Raw genomic sequence first — 21,278 nt, 5'->3', positions numbered from 1 at the left:
ACCAACCAATAAAATCGCAGTTAAAAAGACGTCACACCTAACTCGGCAGAAAATAACATGATGGAAGATATGAGGGCACAATTATTCCCAGTAACTGTATGCATTCCTGCTTTTAGCAATAAGGATATACAGCAGAAAAAAAAACCCAATCAGATATTAGCTTTCAGGAACCAAAATATTTCTTACCAAAAACATAAACGTAACTTAATAATATTTATAAGATACACAAAAATAAAATTTCCGTTCTGTATCCATTGAAATGAAACTAATACGAATTAAAGCTAGAATGAGAGATAAAACGGACTATATCGTACCTTCGTATGCATTATCTTAAATACCTTAACTAGAAACATGGTGAAAGAATTCAAACAATATTTATCGGAGCAATTAAGAATTTAATAACATTCCTGAAGGATTGTAGGATTTGAAGAATGAAGCTAAGATGCACTGCAAACCAGCTTTAGAAATTTAATCTCAAAGAAGAAACTTGGTTTAAGCGATAAACATCAAAAGATAAAAGCTATATAGGCCTAGGCTACCTGAACAACAAGACAAAAGTAAATTAAAAACTGAAGTTATAATAAAGATAGTGAGTGAAAACCCCATCGACGCTCTAAAACCACTTATACTCATGGGGTAAAGAAAATTTAATTAAGAATCTAAGGTCCCTAGACGAGGGGTGGGGGGGGGCAGGGCACGAATTCTTTCGCTTTAAGGTCGGGATACCACCGTCGCCAAAAACGACAATAAATTAGCCAGGAATTTAATTAAAATGAAATTTTCTTCCTTGGACTATAGCTCTAAGCTCCTCTCCCAAATCGTAAAGACAACGACAGCTATATATCATATACGAAACAGATGTTGCACGCACCTAGACACCCCCCCCCCCAATATAACGCAAAAATAATTTTCCCCAAAAAGATTTAACAGACAGATTTTGGGAAGGAATTCCGAGATGAACTTTTCAATGACACACTCGGTCAAAGGTCTTGTTCGCAATGCATTTTTCTATTAGGGGCTACTTTGACTCTCTCTCTCTCTCTCTCCCTCTCACTCTCTCTCTCTCTCTCTCTCTCCCTCTCACTCTCTCTCTCTCTCTCTCTCTCTCTCTCTCTCTCTCTCTCTCTCTCTCTCTCTCTCTCTCTCCCTCTCACTCTCTCTCTCTCTCTCCCTCTCTCAAACAAAAGGTGAGGGCCGTCTGTTATTTGTTTTCCAAAAGAATAGAGTTAGGCTTAGTAATATCAACTTATTCCCGATGCAGATGCAAAGGCTTAACAGGCAATCACTTTTAAACTGACAAACCTTGGTTAAAATGTCGCGTTATCGGCTTCACAATTGAAAATATTGAAACGTGTTGACTTTGAAGCAGACAATGCCTCACTTTAACTCAGATTCTTCCATTAAAAAAGTGATTTCTCGTTAAGCCTTGGCATACGTATCGGGAATAAGGCGCGAGAAATAATTTATAAACGATTTTGCTGTTTTTAATTAATCATTTCACTCACCCTTTATCTTAATACGAACTAAACCTTGAATATTATTAAAAAATTAGGGCGAAATCCATCGCAGACAGGTGTATAAAATAGACCCATTGTACTATGGTCATAAAAGAAAGTTCACCAGACTGTTCTTTCCATATTGTAAGACACCATTAAATTTTGTAGACTGTATACTATATATACTGTATAGGATCGAGCAACAAGCCAACGCAATCAATGAATGGCATCCAATCAACTAACCCGCCTTCCAAAAAGGAACAGCGTTTCCTTTACAAAACTAACTTTTAATATCAGTTTTCTCAATCAATAAACTGAAATATCAAATAACGCCAGCAAGCTGGATCTACCTTGGAGAAAAAAGGAGAGATGGAGAAGTATTCTCCATCTCCGTGCCTATAACGAAGCCTATGTAAACTACCCATCAACGGAACGCCAACGAAATCCTCCAAGCGCTAGGCGGAAGCACTTAACAATACCTTACACCAAAGGGTAGGGGCGTGCTCGAGGTACTCTGGGATAATTTAATTGCCGCACATGTGACATGGCCCACAACTCCATTTCACCTCTTTCATCCAAGGATCTACTCCTGGACCCCTCTCACTTGGATAGAAATAGAGGGACTCTACAGTGATTCATAAAACGTCCCTCCGTTTCCTACTAGCATAAGTTTATAAGATATGTTCCCACAAGTATGAATGGCACTACCAATACAAGTTCGTAATGCTACTGAGATGGACTTACAGTACTCGAGATAACTAGCTAGTTCGAGAAGGAGAACGACGGAATTAAGCGAGTCAATTGAATTGAAGTCCAAACTACACTCGGTGCATGGTGGTTAATTAATTTTGCAGCTAGGACCAAGTTCCATCTAGGTCCTATTCAGTCTGAACTTACTAAGTTACCCAAATTTGACAGCAGCGCCACCTCACTCACCAGGCGTATGTCGCTATTTACCCTGAATCTATGACCTCCCTACTTCAATCACTTCAAAATTACAAGCTGCAGTTTCTAAGTTACCAGAATTTACAAACTTACGGACGGAACATAACTTACGAACTTATGTTACTAGTGCTGAGATTTGCAGTAACGCCCGTTGGTCTACGTGGTGTGTGTGTGTTTGTGTGTGCAAAGGAGAGATAGTTCTCCTCTAATAGAGACCCCCGAACCCTATTGCAAAACTTTACCGACTCTGTCACAACCTCTCTCCTAAAAGTCAACTATAGCTCGATACGAGAAATGACTGCAAATACAACGTAACAGTGCTTTTTTCAAAAAACAGGAATTATATTAGCTTTGCCCTAACCAAACCTTTGCTGCAATATCCCTGGGACCATTTTTAAGGTGTTTACCAGTCAGAGTCCACTTCATGGTCACACCCAGGGCCATATTTACCATTGCTCGATGCAATCATGGTTTGATATACCAAACGAAATCCCTGACCTATCCCTGACTCCCCCCTTTTTTCAAATCCCTGACCTATCCCTGACTCCCCCCTTTTTTCAAATCCCTGACTTATCCAGGTTAACAGTTACGCAAAAGTACCTCTCCACCGGAAGTTACTTAAAACAAGTTTAAAATCCCATTTGAAATGAAATTAGGGTTAGATTGAGTTACAGGGTTTTGTTTCGGAAAGGGTGTTGGGTGCAATCACAGGGTCGTATATAACCCTGGCAGTATCCTATTATCCCTTGGAAAGAGCGTGCGTATGTCACATATTGAGCACTCTGAATGAGATTCTATTTCTGCCTTGAACTGCTCGGAACAGCTCTTACAACCGAACCAAACCTCCATCCTTCCTTCCCTCGTTCCCTTTCTAATAAACCAGAGTATTTCTGTCGGAGGTTTCAGAGTCCAGTCCAGAAGGGTACGTGGTCATGGGGATGGGGAGAGGTTAGAATGTTATGTTGTGGACTAGAAGATAAAATAGGATTGACACAGAGTGGGGAAGGGACATCTCTAGCTTCAGTTTATTAGGCTTTCCAATGTAATTAAACCAATAGTGAGATAGCCTTTCGGTGACGTTTTCAAAATGGACCCCGCGGACACTCTCATCTCTTGCACGACGTATAGTAAAAGTTGAAGTCCTCTCCACCAAAGACAGCCCCGGAGAAAATTACTACTATTCAATAAGGTCCTTCCTTCTTTGTTTGATGCAAAATTGGTAAAGCATTTAATACTACCATAAGTTTATAAGTGATAAGTTCCTTCTATAAGTATGAATGGCACTACCTGTATACAAGTTCGTAATGTTACTGAGAGATGGGCTTACAGTACTCGAGATAACTAGTTCGAGAAGGAGAACGACGGAAGCGAGTCAATTGAAGTCCTAAGCTACACTCGGTGGTGGTTAATTAATTTTACAGGGCCAAGTTCCATCTAGGTCCTTTTTAGTCTGAACTTACTAAGTTACCCAAATTTGACAACAGTGCCTCCTCACCAGGCATATATCGCTTTACCCTGAATCTATGACCTCCCTACTTCAATCACTTCAAAATTACAAGCTCCAGTTTCTAAGTTACTAGAGATTAACAAATTTATCTTATGATTTTACTTAATGAAATTAGCTTGTTAATGGTTTCCATTATAGAGTTACGTAATATTTCAGCTTGTTAATTCGTTTCAGTATCCCTTTTTAAGAGCGTTCGGTGTCTTCTTTCAAAAGGTTCTCATATTTTAATCAATAATTAGCTCCAAGAAGATGACTTCGAGATATTCGAAGCTCTTCTCCTTTTCAAAAAAGGGAACGTACTTCTCGGAACCAATCTAATAATTAAGGATAATTACCCTCCTTAATAATTAGCTTTATTATTTCTTTTCTATAGTTTGTATTCTATGAAATTATCAATGAATAGCATTCACTTAAATATCCACTGAACTGTGACGTCACAGGAGCTATGAGAAGAGGAATAACCTTTGACCTAACTAGATTGAATTATTTACTGGTATAACAATGACTTAGTAACCAATTCACTCAAACGTAATTTTCATCAATTTCTATTGAAGTTTGAAAGTCTGAACAATCCATAACCTTTAAACTTTGAACTCTAGATACACATTCCTAATATGAACTAAAGACTTACAGAAGCAGTTACGCATTAAACAATTACTTACTTATCTATTTCCTAAAATTAACTTCGCTTTATATTTATAGTAGTTTAAGTGCAGTCTTAGAAAGCATTCACTCCTACTAGAAAACCCAAGTAAACTCAACTCATTCTAAAGTTGTATTCTCTATATAGTTTTAAGAGAAAAGCTGACAACCCTTGAATCAATTTAAAAAATAAATAAAAAACCCTACCAAAAATCATCTATAACCTCCTGGTATAGTAGAAAGGGCGACGTTTCCAACCATTAACAAAATACCCTACGCCGTAAAATTCCCCTAACGGATGAAAAAATACTACTACCGGATATAGCAGAAGGAATTTATGAACGAAAAATTCCAACTTAGCTTTTGCGGGAAAATCGAAAAAAAAAAGGAATTATCCCAGTGCAGCTAGAGAATGCACTGGAGTAAGTCCCTCTCTACTCCTTCGGTTCTATCTTGAGCCCCGAAGTAACTCGGGATCGAGGAAAACATTCTTACAGAATGCGGGTAAGGATTTAAGGTGGAATCGCCCCCGATTCTATAGCTAGAGCATGCCAGGATTGCCAACGTCATCCAAGGCAGGGATGCGAAATCTGTTACTAGTGCATAGATATTAAAAACATATTAGCGTAACGAAGAGACTCTACCCTAGCTGGTCTCAAAGGTCGGTTGTAGAGTCTGGTTGGTGTGTTCAAGTGGACTATACTGCTAAGGACTCAAGAACAGGCTGAGAAATAAGGATTTGTTTTTAAACTGGTCATATGACCAGTAGAGCCAAAGCACTTTAAAATTAAAAAACTGGACATTGGCCATATAAAATGGAGAAACAACCTTGAAATGTTTCTAATAAATTAATTAAGTGGCCATAGGTCCAGTAGACCCCCAAGCATTTACATTTTAAACTGGTCAAGCTAAAGTGGACATTTTTAAAGGGCCACTGCCTGAATGAAAGCTAAATATATTTCCTACATCTATATTAAGGGCTTTTGGGAGGGTCAGTGGAAGCGAGGAAAGGCACGCTGGAATGCCTAGCCATTCACTAAAGCTCGAGCTCCAAAATCAATGAAGGCACGGCAGCTTGGGGTTACCAAAGCGCGGGGGGGCACTACGATAGAGGGGGGAGTACGGCAATGGGGGGGGTCGAAGCTTCATTCACGCAAAATTGCCCTCTTGTTTTTTTTCTTTATTATTATCCTCCAGTCAAAGTTTGTATAACCTAAGCCTTTGCCTTTCATACAAATATTTATTTATATATGACGAGAACTGATTTTAATTAAAGTATTATTTACTAGTGTAATATAATGATGCTTTCTAAAACGCTCTATGGATATGACAAATAGATAATAGCGCGTCTGATAATAGAGAGTTTAAGAAATTAATATCTACAGGCTACAAAGAGTTAAATGAGAAAGATTATCAAGTTTAATCCCCCAAAAAATTATATAGCACGTGCTTTTCAATATAGGCGCGAAAATTTCACGCGCTTTTTAATTTAGGCGCGAAAATATCACGCGCTTTTCAATTTAGGCGCGAAATTAAAGAATATCACGCGCTTTTCAATTTCGGCGCGAAATTAAAGAATATCACGCGCTTTTCAATTTAGGCACGAAAAATAATAATATCACACGCTTTACAATTTAGGCGCAAAAAACAGAATCCCACGTGCTTTTCAATTTAGGCTTAACAATATTACTAAAAGTTAAAGTGAAATTTAAACTTAAGAGTAATTAAAGGGTATCAGAACGTCTTTTAGGTTGAAAGCTACAGCTACACGTTGAGGCAGACGTTATTGTCTTAGTAAGAACTTCCGAACTTTATATCGACACCTCAACTGGCAATGAATAAGGTTTTCTCTAGGGTCAAATTGAATTGTCATCTCAACTCGCGTCCCTCTGATAGATGACGATATACAAGAACGTTGAACCTAACACTAACACTGGCCCAGTTTCCAGGGGGTGACGTCATAGCCTTCTATAATACGTCATATCCACCCGTCCAGACCGCCCACAACAAAACCAATTAATCGCCGTTCCGTTTCCAAAGATGACAACATGTCGAAAGTAAGGTTTTGGAAAACAGTACATTCTGAAATAGATCAAATCAGAGATATCAAAATGTTAAAATGTATTATTAACTAAATATCGAACCATGTTCGTAATCATTGCTTAATATCCTCGAGTTAATTAACTTCTAATAGACTATAAACTATAATAAACCTACTGAACAATATAAACTGGAGTTAAAATCCCATTCAAGTTTTCAAAGTATCCAATAAATAATTGCGCCCCTCTTCCCCCAAATTAAATAGGCACTACGTCATCGTAATGGATATAAAAGGTCAGCCAATCAAGACAGAGTAACGTATAGTGAGTGTTCTAGTTCATACCAGGAATGCATATAACTAATAGGAATTATTGCGTACCTATTTTTATCAACGTATCTAGGCGAATTTTGGGGTAGGACAAGCTAGACTAATCTTTGTGTATGACGATGATTTTACCTCGTGAATTAATAATCTACCTTGCTGCCTGTTGCACCTTTCGAGCGCTTTTTACCTTGATTGGCTACCAAATAATGAAACACAGTTAGAATTAGAAAGACATCATCAGAATTAAAAGATGTGTGATGACGCGTAGTAAGTTCTCAAGTCCGGAATACCCACAAAACCCCGAATTCATAGGAAATAACATCGGAGATATGGGGGCATAATTATTGCCAGTGGCCGTTCGAGCCCTTAGGACATCACGTTGCTACAAATCAATGAAACACAGTTAGAAAGACGTCATCAGAATTATGAGACGCGTGACGCGTAGTATAAGTTTTGAAGCCGCGGGTACGCCCACAAAACCCCGAATTCACAGAAATTAACACAAACATAATTATTACCAGTGGCCGTATGTATTCCTGGGTTCATACTACTACGATAATAGTAGAGCACGTCGTCATTGTGTATTATAGTATAAAGAATGGATTGGTGCGCGGAGTTTGGTAGAATCCTCGCGGGACTCCTTTGGATTCCTGTATCTTTCGGAGCCAGCAGGTTGCTGGCCGCCGCGTGTTCTAATCGCTGTTACCAATCGCGAGAGCGTGGGATGAACAAGATTCCGGCGGCCAACCTCGAATCTAAACGGATATCCGAAATAAATATATAACTTCATATAACCAGCAGGGAAGACCATTGAACAGGGACCATCTTTCGCGTCTATTTTTGATATCCATTGTCGGACGGAGAGAGGCTGCATGCCGATTCTCAAGAGGCTTTTTATATGGAAGAAAACTAAAAGTGTTTCTGGATGGAGAATTAAGCTAGCGCTTTTTCATCATAGTTCTTTCAAAAGGGTCCTATGGGACAGATTTTCATTTTGTTTCAACAACAATGACCTGATACAATTTTTAACAACTATCTTTCGTTGTATTTTGCCAGAATAATCCTCGGGCTGCGTTTAATTTGAATTATTTTAACCATAAGTTCATAAGGTATGTTCCTTCCATAAGTTTGTAATTTTGAAGTGATTGATGTAAAGCGAAGTACGCTTGGTGAGGCGCTGCTGTCAAATTTGGGCTTGGTAAGTTCAGACAAAATAGGACCTAGATGGAACTTGGTCCTGCAAAATTAATTAACCAGCACCGAGTGTAGTTAGGACTTCAATTGACTCGCTTAATTGTCGTTCTCCTTCTCGAACTAGTTATCTCGAGTACTGTAATTCCATCTCAGTAGCATTACGAACTTGTATTGGAAGTGCCATTCATACTTATGGAACATAAACTTATAAACTTATGTTTATAAGAGAAGTATGCTAGAGAAGTAAGCTTCCCTTGTTCGTACAACTATGGCATCAAAGATCCGCTAATCTGATCATTTCATTATCACTTTAAATATCTGTCCAAACTAAGTTTAAATGGTCAAAGTTGTTAACGAGAGGTGGTGGGATATATACAACATTCCTCAGCTTGATTCCACCGAGTTAGTATAGTGTTTTAGCGCCTGGGAAGGACACCCCCAAAAGTACAACCCCTTGGCAATCTTAAGGGGTCATTTTTGAAAACAATCGCATTGCAAAGTTGCTAAGAGACTATATTAGGTAGTCGGGTTGGTCGAAATTAAAGTGGCTTTATCGATAACCAATCATCAAATTAAGCGAATACAGCGTCGTCAAAATGGTTCCACGCCTCGAATATTAAGCCTTGATTCTCTAGCTCACTCATTCACCTTAATTACGTCACGAACTACTTTTATCTCTACGGGAATTAATCTAAGCGTATCCTTACACCATCGTTTACAACGTATTACCATTTTAAAGACGCAAATAAACATCCGCCCACGCGTATTCGATATATTCAACTGTCATAAGTAAATAATAAGGCCCCAATAAGTTATAAACAAAATTAGTAAAAATTTTAAAAGTTTAATCCTTGTTCTGTCGTTTGTTACTTTGAACTATAAACAGGGTATTCATTCCAAAAAGATGTGGGGATAATTATAGGACCAAATTAAGTACTTTAGTGGGATAGTTCTATGGGAAAGCATCAATTTTGAGTATGACGGATTTCCCATAGAACTATTTCACTGAACAGCTGATCAAAAACTATACAATGTCTTCAATTGTTTATTTATTTGTTTATAATGTTCACTTACTAATTATTAACTAATGCTCACTTATATCTCGAATTACTATAGTTGGGGGGATGTAGCGTGTCTCCCCCCTCCCTCCTTCTGAACTGCGATGGCCATTAAGCCTCGGTCACGATAAACGATTGCCAGCGAAATTTCTCCCCCCTCTCTCGGATTTAACCCTAGTTCCTAATGTAACTCATCTCACATTTCAAGCGTTCTCTCGCATCTAGGGACCTGTTCGAAAATTTAATGATTTTCAAGAGCTAGAGCGCCAGAGAAACTTGAGATTATTAATGAATTTTTCACGATTTAGAATTTAAGAGAGGGGGGGGGGTTTGGTGGTAGAGGCCAAGGCTTAACGATGGATTCGTTATTCATTTTAAACCCTGTTGACGTACCCCTTTCGACTTAATTGAAAATTTTAATTAATTCAATAAATAATACACTCTCGTGGCCGGACGCCGCCGCCATTTTGTTTTCTTCTAAGTCTAACGATTTATTAAAGTTTCATTCAGTTTTGGTAGTATTATTCTACTACGTTTCAGTGATTTTTCTTTCTAATCCTACACTGGATTTGAATTAACGTAAAAATTATGAATTAAATATTTTAAATTAATTTAGTATAGGTGGAAAACTACTATACTGTAGTAGGAATAATACTACACCCCGGAATATACTTATGATAAAAATAAGAGTGCTTTTCTACTACATGGGAATTGAATTAAATGCAGAGAATATTTAACATAAAATATGAATTCAAGATAAATTGAATTCAATGTAGGTGGAAAACCACTGTATTTTAGTAGGAATAATACTGCACATCGAATTAGTGCTTTTTTTACTACACGGGAATTAAATTAAGGGCAGAAAATATTTAACGCAAAATATGAATTCAAGATGAACTGAAATTTAGTGTAGGTGGAAAACTCCTGTATTATAGTAGGAATAATACTGCACATCGAATTAGTGCTTCTTCTACTACACGGGAATTAAATTAAGGGCAGAGAACATTTAACACAAAATATGAATTCAAGATAAACTGAATTTAGTGTAGGTGGAAAACTACTATATTGCAGTATGAATGAAACACTTTGTAATATAAAAAATTTCAAGTAAATATATGAACGGTAACGTAAAACCGAGGTATGCCAGCGGGCCATTTCATTTTTTTTTTCATTTCCTTTTTTTTTCAATAAAAAATATTTAATCCTTAACCTACGTAGGTGGTAGTTTCTATTAAAATTCCCGAATTTCTTCGCAGCAGAGTACAACCGACAGCAGCCTGCATCGTAAAAAAATACCCCGTAACGCAATAGAGAGGTTAAGAAAAAAGCCAAATCTAATTCTAAACAATAGATGAGGACTTTAAAAAGCATATTTTCTTAACTTTTCTAATAAGAACTCTTATATAAAAAAATATATTTTCAGAAAAAAATTATATAAAACTTTATAATGGAAAAGCTTAGGTGGGTATTTTTTTAATATTAAATCTTATTCAATATCCAAAAACAGGGGCCTTGTGTTTCAGGAAGCACGTGGTACCCCTCAGTATAATATTAGGGTAATTTTATGGGAGTTGAAACCTTTTTTTTTCTTCTAAATTATCTTTATCGATGGAAATTATGGGTCCCTACGTAATTATTTTAGAATTAATAATGGGCTTCAATTACGACGGTGGTGATGGTGCTAGAATTTAATTAGGGTCCGACCCTTAAATGCCTTCCCCAATTTGTGACCAAACTAACTAACCAATAAATCGGAGACACATAGGCCTATTGTATTTCCACGAAAACGCCAAGTGTTAATTAGTGATATGACAAGATGAGCACTGTGTTTATACAGGGTTCGTACAAATTTATTGGAATGAAATTCCCTGACTTTTCCAGGTTTTCCCTGACTAAATTCCACAAATTTCCCTGACCATTTGCAATAACGTACATCCACATTTGCTCCCATATATTTCCCTGACTTTTTAGGTCCATTTTCAATTTCCTTGACATTTCCCTGACCTTTTAGGCCTATTTTCAATTGCCCTGACTTTTCCAGGTTTTCCAGGATTTCCAGGTCGTGTACGAACCCTGTTATAGTTCATTGGATTACAGTGTCACATTGTTGCTACGTTTTTTGATATTTATTTAATTTCCTGAATTTTTCAGGTATTTTGGCTGGTCACAGAAGTTACATTAAACATTTTCGATTCTCAAAATTTAGTTGATTTCCCATAGAACCATCCACGCATCCCACTCATGTACTTGGAAAACACCCTGTATAATATTATAATATTCCTTTTAACATTTGATTTCAATATATATAAAGATACAGAACAAAAAGAAAAGTTCCTGAACATGCATGAAAACATGGGGGTTTAAGTATAAAACATTCCAAAAGTTTAAGAGGAGCTTTAAGAAGAGTTACTTTTTTTTTCTTCCTTATAGGATTGTATCGAGATTTTATCCGAATGCTGTTGTAGTTTGTAGGAGGACAACTCCAAGTAAGTAGGAGGACCCGCGAACTGCAGGCAAGTTTCTTTTTTAAAAAGGGAACGGAAGTAACAACAAGAAGGGAAGGGATTCTCTCGCTCGGATCGAGGAAGAGCCCCAATTCGTCGGGCCCCCAAAACGCGTGGGTGTCAAATCGGCGGAGTTACCGACCGAGGGAGGTGCCCCAAAATAGGGGGGACAGACAACGTTGCCGACCCCCCTAAAGTTCATTTCAGACGCTAGGACCTCCACCCAGATCTTGATGGGAAATTCTTAACTCCCGTTCATGGACAAACATAGTTTGCTTCTTAAAGTTTTCAAAGAAATTGACGCCTTTTAATACTAGGTGATTTATTTAAATATCTCTTATTTCAGTAGGTTTCCCAGAATGTAGTTAGATTTTCATACTGATTATAGTTGCGTTTTTACTAAAGTTTGGGCACGGACAAGTGGTAGTAGTTTCCCCCTATATATAGTAGCTTCCCCGTTATTTAAGTAGTTTATATAGTAGCTTCCCCGTTATTTAAGTAGTTTATATAGACTTTTTCCCTTTGTATAGTAGTTTTACCCTATACATAGTACTTTTCCTCCCATTCATAGTATTTTTCCCCTATATATAGTAAATTTCTCCTTAGTATAGTACTTTTCCTCCTATACATAGTACTTTTCTCCCTATACATAGTACTTTCCCTCCTATACATAGTACTTTTCCTCCTATACATAGTACTTTTCCTCCTATACATAGTACTTTTCCTCCTATACATAGTAATGTTCCTCCTATACATAGTACTTTTCCTCCTATACATAGTACTTTTCCCCCTATACATACTAGTTTTCTCCCCTAAAATATAACCTCAGCACGGTTTAAAAACTCCTTACTAAGTGATTAAACTATTCAAGTTATGTAGTAGTTTCCCCCTAAAATATTACCCGAGCTATACTTTACCTGAAAATGAAAATGAAATTAGTCTACTACACGGCTGCGGGGGAAAAACGCTGTATTACAGTAAGTTTATTACTATAGGTACACGAAAGCAAACTGCGTATGATTTTCTTTGAACGCATGACGCTCCATATTCTTCTGTTCACTCTTTTGGAAACTTTTCCTTTTACGAAGAAGAGAGAGGAGAGAGAGAGAGCGTGGGGTCGCCCATTCCGTTGTAGCAGAGCCTCAGGGGGGCCTTGTTCGACCCCCACCATCGGGGGCTTTCGTCTTTCTCTCCCTGTAGTATTCCCTCTCCTTGAGCGGATCCGAGCGAGAGTCCAAGTGAGGCGAGGCAAGGCAGGCGGTGAGTTGAACTTAACTGGCGTCGTCGCATCGCTATAAAGTCTTTGCCAAGAGCGCTCTCTCTCCGTATAGTAAAGAGTATTTCCTTCCACCCCCGCTTCTGGCGTTTGGGGCCTCTCTCTCTCTCTGCTATTTGTTGGGGCGCGTGTTGCCTTTCCGGCGTAGCTACGGATCCGAGACAAAAAGTATCCGACAACCGTCGGAGATAGAGCGCCCCGTACGACCCGACAAACACTATTTTCCCACCAACAACACTCGAAACACTTCTTGACCAGTTGACCAACGTCGACGCTGCAGGGCCTCAATCTTCATTCTACACACAACAGCTTCGCGCAAACGTCTATAAACAAAGTTTCAACAATAACAACAACCGCCGTAGTAGCAACTATCTGATATAAGAAGAAAAACTTTTCGTAATGATTTCATTTTAAAAGTTGTTGTTTTTCCTTCAAATTTTTGTTTTTAAGTTTGTTTCTTGAACATTTAACCAACGTTATATCGCAATTCAATTTTCTGGGCTAAAGCGAGTGATATTTGGATGAGAGTATAAGGTTAGTTCATGTTTGTTTATTTGCTTGCTTTGGACATATACATATACAGGGTGTTTCTGAAAGGTTTGCCATAAATTAATTTAAGGGGATATTCTTTGCGAAATCGAATTCGAGTCGAAAATATAATTTCTAAGGGACACTGTTTTCGAGTTATGATTTCAAAATGTGTTTTAGGGATGACTCCGTTATTAAATTAGAAATAATTACCTGTTCAGTTTCTTAATTAATTAAATTGAAGGGGTCATACGTAAAATACTGATATTCCAATCTTAACTTGAAAACAGTGTTCCTTGTGGCAAACAAAATGGAGATAGAAGTTGTTACATACATTTTCGACTCAAAATTGATATTTCAAAAAGAATATACCCTTAAGTTTTGACTGGCATTTCAGAAACACCCTGTATATGTTGCAATAATGCTTCGAAATGAGTTTGGGTATTATTTAAAATATGATAACATCTCCTATATCGAGGCAATTAATTAACGGCAAATTATTGCGGCTTAATTTTCTTAAAATAACCGCTCTGAGCTTCATATGAAAGGCACGTAAATTTTCCGCTGTTCTTTTTAGTCCTTTATATTAAATACATAATCATTCATATTTGCAAAATAAGAGGGGTTTTTAGAGTGAGAGAGCTAGTCATTTCAACATCTTAATTGAAACCAAGTCCCTTATACCCCTAATTAAAATAATACCCACGTTTTAAGTGGAAAATTTCAGAGATATTGGTAATTTGAGAATAGCAATTTAGCTAATGAGTTACTAGGCTACGAAGAAATTGTAAAATTTTGATGACAAAAGAATTCCCACGCTGAAATTTGTAATTCATTAATGGTCAAAGGGCTATGGATTACTTTAAGTAGGAGTTGATTCGGTAGAAATTATTTTAAAAGGTTTACGGTATTATATTTAAAATATTAAATCCGATAGATAAATAATACCCATAACGTTAATGGAATTATTAGGAATTATTTGTTGTGTTTTAAACTTTATCTTTAAGGCGATATATAAACGGTTATATGTCGAAGTAAAAGAGAGGTAGTAGACAACGGCGAGAGAAACGTTACGATTGGAAAACACCTGTTGGTTCAGGTATTCCCAGGACTGAATTCAATACTGACTGAATGCCTAAAATAAAAAAATAAAAAACAGTCGACACAAAAAAACCTCCAGAAAAGTTGAATTTCCTTTAGGCCTATAGCGATAAATTGAATTCTGATTTTATTTTCGATGGATGCAGGGACTTCTATCAGCATCTACCAAAGACAAAATTGAATTCTAAAATTGAATCTAAGAAAAATTTTAATATAATTTTAATGATGAATGCCTGTTAAGAAGATTTTAATTTTAATTTATTAATTTATTTTATCAGGTGGCAATTCATAAAATTAAACGCAATTAAGACAAAATTTCCCCGTTTAAATAAAATTTCTATTCATTAAGTTGTTATTTTTTTATTTCAGTCAACTTTTCTGTTTCTATATTTAAATATTATTTGTTTATCCAAACTAAAAAAATCGAAAGTCAATAACAAACGTCATCGAATAATACAAACAATACCATCAAATTTAATTGGTTTTGTATAGAATGTCAAATAAATAACAACTCTGTTATTATTTATAAATAAGTCACTTCATAAATCTATATTAGAAAGGCGAAATTTGAAAGATAATCTATAATTTAATATAAGCCCTCCGTTTTTTCCATAAGTTATCACGTGACACAATTTTTAAAACACGAGCTATTCAAATGAGAAACCAAGGCTTAAGGAATGCTAACTTCGGGTTTAATAGACTTTTAAAAACGAAGAAAAAAAGGCGGAAGTGATTAAAAATTGAGTTCGAAATAAAATAATAATTGGAATGAAAAGACAGAAGGAGGGGAGGGGTTGAAATAATAAAACACTACTTTCACTTTAAAGGAAATTAACATTAGGTATTAGTACGCCATATAATTTCCCGTATTATCGAGACAACTCAACTGTCTTTAACGAGATAGTATATATATAAAAAGAAAGGTAAGACGCGAGGGGGCGGTAGTTAAATCAAAAGGAACTTCCAAATTAGAGTCAAACGATACGAGAGCTTAACACGGATGACGTACTGTAACAATCTATACAATTTCCTTCCCAGAATTCCTCGTATCCCTTTGTAAAGAAATTCGCTTCTAAGCTCTCTGCGTGTAAAATTTAATTACGTCTTTTGTAAAGGCCGTGGGAAACGCGCGAGCCAATATTGCGTTTTGCCAAAAATTGCTTAATTTATGAATGGCCAACCCGAGAATTAACGGTCACGTGATTCTCAGTGCCTTAAAAATGAGTATATACGGCGAGGAAAGGAACTAACTCACCCCCGTCGTTTCCCGCGCTAATTAGGGGACAGAAAACTGAGAGTGAACTTTGACCCTTCCTAAGCCTCGACGGGGGAGAGTTTTCCCTTCAAGAAGTTAATACCCATACGGATTAAAAGAGATTCTACTTAATACCCAGGGGAAGGATTAAAGATAATCCATTAAACGTTAGCAATTAATTGTTCCAAAATTTGTTTTTTTTTATTCTATTCCAAACTCTGCTGCGGCAAGGAAACTTTATCTAGCCTAGAGAAAATCTAGGGATTCTTTCAAACACACAGAACTTCAGAAAAACAACGGTTTTTCAGTGACATAAATCGCAGTTATTTAAGGTTTCGTTAAGGTTTGGGCAGCTTTGGATAGGTTTAGACAAGGTTTATTTCAAGCAAGGTGTCGTTAAGGTTCAGTTTAAGCAAGCTTTCGTTAGGTTAAGGTTTGGTTCAAGCAAGGTTTCATTAAGGCTAAAGTTTGGCTAGCTTCGGTTCAATGGGGGTTAGGTTAGCTGTTATTCAAAACAAGAAGCTTAAATTTTTTCATAATTTTGAATAATAATAATACATGTAGTTGATACTAGAGTTAGAATTTTGTTTGAGTTCATTCCAACGCATCGGATATAGTTTTTAGATTTACTGGTAAGCGAGTAAAAACCGCTAGCCCTTAAGAAAGACGAACTCTTGTACAAGTTTGGATACCGTAATATTACTACGTAGGAACCCTGCATTGGCTGGAGAGCGTTCAGTTGAGGGCTTTCTCTTGATTGGCACCTCATTAAGAGGCAATGCTTGGCGATAAGAAAATTGCGCTGGCGCCCTCCACCAGGAAACTCGAGACGACTTTCTCTCCTTTTACCCACGAAAGTCTCTCGAAGACAAAATGCTGATGGACTTTAATTACGCCTAGTGTTACATCAATGTCCAAAAACGCGCCACCCACGCCTCACTAATATACTCTACGCGTATATATTACACCCCACTATAAATGCATGACGTCATTTATGTTATTAAACCATAGTCAATGTTATTTCTATGGCCCCTATATTGTGACTTCACCCTGAACACAGTGGGGTATTGCGTGGTTAAACATTTCTACAGGGGCTATGGGAAAATACATGTAAATGAAAACCCCTATATGTTGGCTTTCCTTAACGTACTCTTTAATGCTACTCCTACGGCCCCTATATTGTGACTTCACCCTAACACAATAGTGTATTGCGTGGTTAAACATTTCTACAGGGGCTATGGGATAATACATTAAGAAAAAAACCCTGAATGTCGGCTTCACGAAATTTACTTTAAAATTTAATAACTCGAGCTGCGAATGACTTAGAGGTACGTTTCGGGTACCGTTGCATAGAGAACAATATAATCTACGATACCCTCAAAGCATACCCAATAATACTTTAAACTTTAAGAGTTATAACATCCCAAAAGTTGATCCACTATGAGAAAAATTCAGACCCCGATCCGTAGCAACTATACTACTTCAAAGTATCATCGTAAATACAGAGAGTATTAATGCAGCAAAGGCTTATAGCATAGCGTACGAATTCTGGCATTAAAATTCAGCGGCAGATATGTCAATTCCAAGAATAGAAAATTGATACGAGAAAAGATGAAAATATAAAATTCAAAATGAAAAGCTAGAGTTTAGAATTCAAGAAGAGCAAGAAGGAAGAGGGCGTTTTGGGGGGGGGGTGCAAAAATAGGAAGAAGACTATGGCTAAGGGGGCAGGCTAGTAACAGTAACAGCTGATGTTAGGAACCTCCGTAAAAGAAGCCATTTTTCATCGGGGGGGGGGGGGGACGAAGTGAGAGAGAGAGAGGAGAAGGCTCGACTGATCGTTTCTCGAATCAATGGGCGAACTATTCGGTTATTTATAGAACCACCCCCGTTTCTAAACTCCCGACTTTTACGAGATACGCTGGACGTCATGGCTTAGAATGGAAACCCCTCCTTCACCCCCCTCCCAAACGGCAAAAGTTGTAGCTTAACGCAACTTTCTTTAGATCGAGTTATTGGTATAGCGAACGTTCCCAAAATCATGTGATTTCTATACTATTTAAAAGTTCTCGCACTAATTATATGACATATCTGCCACTAATGATTTTAAAATTCAAAATTCAAATTAAATTGGGATTAATTTCATATAGATACTTGGAAAATGCACCTCCAACCAATCACGTAACTCCTTGCCTTTTTGTTAACAAAATTCGCGTGGCACGAGCTCCATTTCGAATGAAAATTAGCACGAGATTTGATAAAAATTGTGACAACCTTGGCGCGAGATACAGAGCATGACACGTGAATTTTATTAACAAAAAGGCAGGGAGTTACGTTATTGGTCGGAGGTGCTAATTACAAATTATTCAATGAAATCGGTAGGGCTGTGCAAGCCTTGAATTTTTGGTTTCGAGTCGAGTCTCGAGTATTGAAATTTTGCCTTATCGAGTATCGAGCCGAGTCTCGAGTACTCGAATCGAGTATCGAGTAGTTAGAAAATTGGTTTCGAGTATTTATCGAGTAATTGGGAATTGATTTTCTAGTATTTCCACACTTTATGTTAATTTTTCGCTCTCATAATAGACATTTAGTGTAATTTTGATCATTGACAACTACTTGAAACAATTCCCGGACGATATTAGTCCCTTTAAATTTAACAAACTTAATTCCTCATTAATATCTTCCTCGGAATCTCATTGCTCACCGAAGTCACTTCTAGCCTTTGTTATACTTCGCGCAAGTCCCAAAGGAAAATTACTAAGCTGAATTTCAAAAATAAAAAAGAAAAGAAAAATAAATTAATAAAATAAAACAATAATGATAATAGTCAACGACCTTTTAATTGTATTTTATTACTTTAACTTCCACAATTGGACCAGCTGGGAGCTACTACCCTACTACATTACACTTGTATTATGATCTAAACTACCCAATGAGCAATAACTTGCGTCTGTTAACCAATAAACGTGACTTTCTAGTAGATTTTTTTAGCTCCTACTCAGAGTTAAAGGTCTTCCAAAAGCAGGTTCGAGTATTTATCGAGCCTTGATTTGATACTCGAAACTTTTTCGAGTCTCAGAACATCTCTTATCGAGTACTCGCACAGCACTAGAAATCGGTGCCAAACTAATTAGAATTTTAAAATCATTCGGCTCCAAGTATTTCCTACATGAAGATATATCTTATATTATAGTAGAAGAATTGACAACGAAGAAGACAAAAATCACTTGATTCTCTATTTCACTCTCCCTTTAAACAATATGACGAAAATTGGAAAAGATAACTTATATTTAATATAGATACTCCGTTGCCGCTGCCGCGTGTTGAACGAGAATCCATAACCGGATGGAGGACATGGATTTGTATTACAAGGGGAAGGGGTGTGGATCATATTAGAGAGGTGGTCGACTCCTCTATGGGCTATTTCGATTGAAAACAGCGTGTCAGCCTTTAACAAAGTTAAAAACTTATAAATATATACGCATTACGAAATAAGCCCGTTGAAAACGTCTGTGTCATTTCTGCAGTAATCTTTGGAATGGTGTGTTATACAACACGATGAAAATACTCATCGTGTAACGTATATACGGGTTATTCTTAGAAAGGGTATTTTTAACAAATGATTTATACGTTTCGCTATGGAAGAGGTTCAGCCAATCTAAAGATGAAATATGTATTTTCCAAAAATAGCCCCCAACATCAAAATTCCACCTAAGGCGTTCTATCGTTTTTTTATTTTCGATATATATAGCCTAGGATATATAAAATTCTTGTTCCGAACAAATACATATTTGTGAACTAAAAAAACAATAAATTGTTGTTTTTCTTGGGCCAATGATGTAATGGCTTTGTATGGTAACCAAAAGAAATATCTTTGGTGTTACTTTATATTTAGAGTAAAATATACAGGGGTCTTCTTTTAGTGATTCTGATTTGAAGACATTTTGTACTGCAGGGCAATTAAGGGACTTGAAAATGGTTTGATTGTTTTACGGATGACCCCTTAAGTTTAATTATCATTGTTGTTTCTTAATTGATTCAATGGAAAACAGTGTCCCTTAATTGGGGAGCAAAATGGCGTTAGAAATCGCATTTTTGACTCAAAATTGATTGTCCTATCTTATAAAAATTTATAGAAAACACCCTGTATAGTAGTTAGATAGAGTTGAAGTAGATTAGTTTAGGTTAAGCATGTGAAAGTTAAAAACTTTATTAAGATTAAATTTATGTATATAAATAATTTAATATATTAACAAAATAATTTGAAAAAATGTTTAGAAATCTTTGAATCTATATTCATTTAAACAACCTTTAATTAATACTAACTAATCAAAAATTCTCATCTATTTTAAACGCGTTTTCAACCACGTTTATGGTAAATTGAACTTATCCATTTTATTTTAGAGAGAGCAAAAAAATGGTCTCACGCAGCGGTTTCAAACAATTTTCTATAAGTTGGTTTGAAAATGGGAGTATAGCTGAAGTTGCGAAAAATGACTCGATGGTGGGGGCCCATCTTTACTAACCATAGTATCTTACACACTGCCTCTCTATCTAGATAAGGGAAGAACTAAATTCCATGATTCTGAGTTCCGCAGTTTTGACATAAACGCCCCCGCAATATAGGATATCCTATAAGATCTTGATTGACTGCTAATTTTAGGCAAATTTTATGGGCGTTCGAGCTGCTTCTCTCGCTCACCCCCCCTCTCCCTTCTGTCAAAAACACGTTTCGTTCACCCCAATTTTTTTTAAGTTCTTTCAAAAGTTACGAGATAAGAAATTGGGAGAAGATGGGCCAATACATCACCCTCACATAAGCAATTCATATTTGCCACGATTTTTAATTCGCAATTACTGGAAGATTTTTCATTTTTATCTATTAGTATTATCCTACTATAAATATAGTAGTTTTCCTACTATGATATAGAGGTTTTCCTACTATGCTTTAGAGGTTTTCCTCCAACACTCAGAAGAATTACAATTATTCTACTATAAAAAAGTGGTTTTCCTCCTATGATATAGAGGTTTTCCTCCAACACTCAGAAGAAGTATAAATATTCTACTATGATAAAGTGATTTTCCTACTATGATACAAAGGTTTTACCCCATGATATAGAGGTTTTCCCCCAACACTCAGAAGAAGTACAATTATTCTACCATAATAAAGTGGTTTTCCTACTACAATATAGTGGTTTTCCTCCGACACTCAGAATAATGTAGTGGTTTTCCCCTACATCCTGAACAGAATTTAAAATTTTCTTCAATATCCGTAGATAAATCTAACGATGATGAATGAAAAATATAGGGGGAACCCCTAGACTATAGTAGAATAATACTACTGAACCATTGCCGTACCAGAGCTGAAACTGCGCGGATATTGATAAAACCAAACGAGAGAAAAAAA

At 36.7% G+C, this 21,278-nt stretch overlaps 1 protein-coding gene across 1 annotated transcript in view; it reads left to right on the top strand.

Annotated features, from left to right (window-relative positions):
• The first annotated feature begins 13,230 nt into the window (after positions 1-13,230).
• The window catches only part of LOC149618172 (uncharacterized), a 28,690-nt gene continuing 20,642 nt past the window's right edge, over positions 13,231-21,278 (top strand). The window contains exon 1 of the mRNA XM_089853961.1: positions 13,231-13,521. The gene's annotated coding sequence lies outside the window, so the exon portion shown is untranslated. The remainder of the gene's footprint in view (positions 13,522-21,278) is intronic.

This window comes from Phalangium opilio, unplaced genomic scaffold (genome assembly GCF_054372755.1).
Source record: "Phalangium opilio isolate 3A_F unplaced genomic scaffold, DU_Popi_V2 ptg000209l_1, whole genome shotgun sequence".
Classification (NCBI taxonomy): Eukaryota; Metazoa; Arthropoda; class Arachnida; order Opiliones; family Phalangiidae; genus Phalangium; species Phalangium opilio.
The sequence above is the reverse complement of the archived record's forward strand: the minus strand, read 5'-3'. Positions and strand labels throughout refer to the sequence as shown.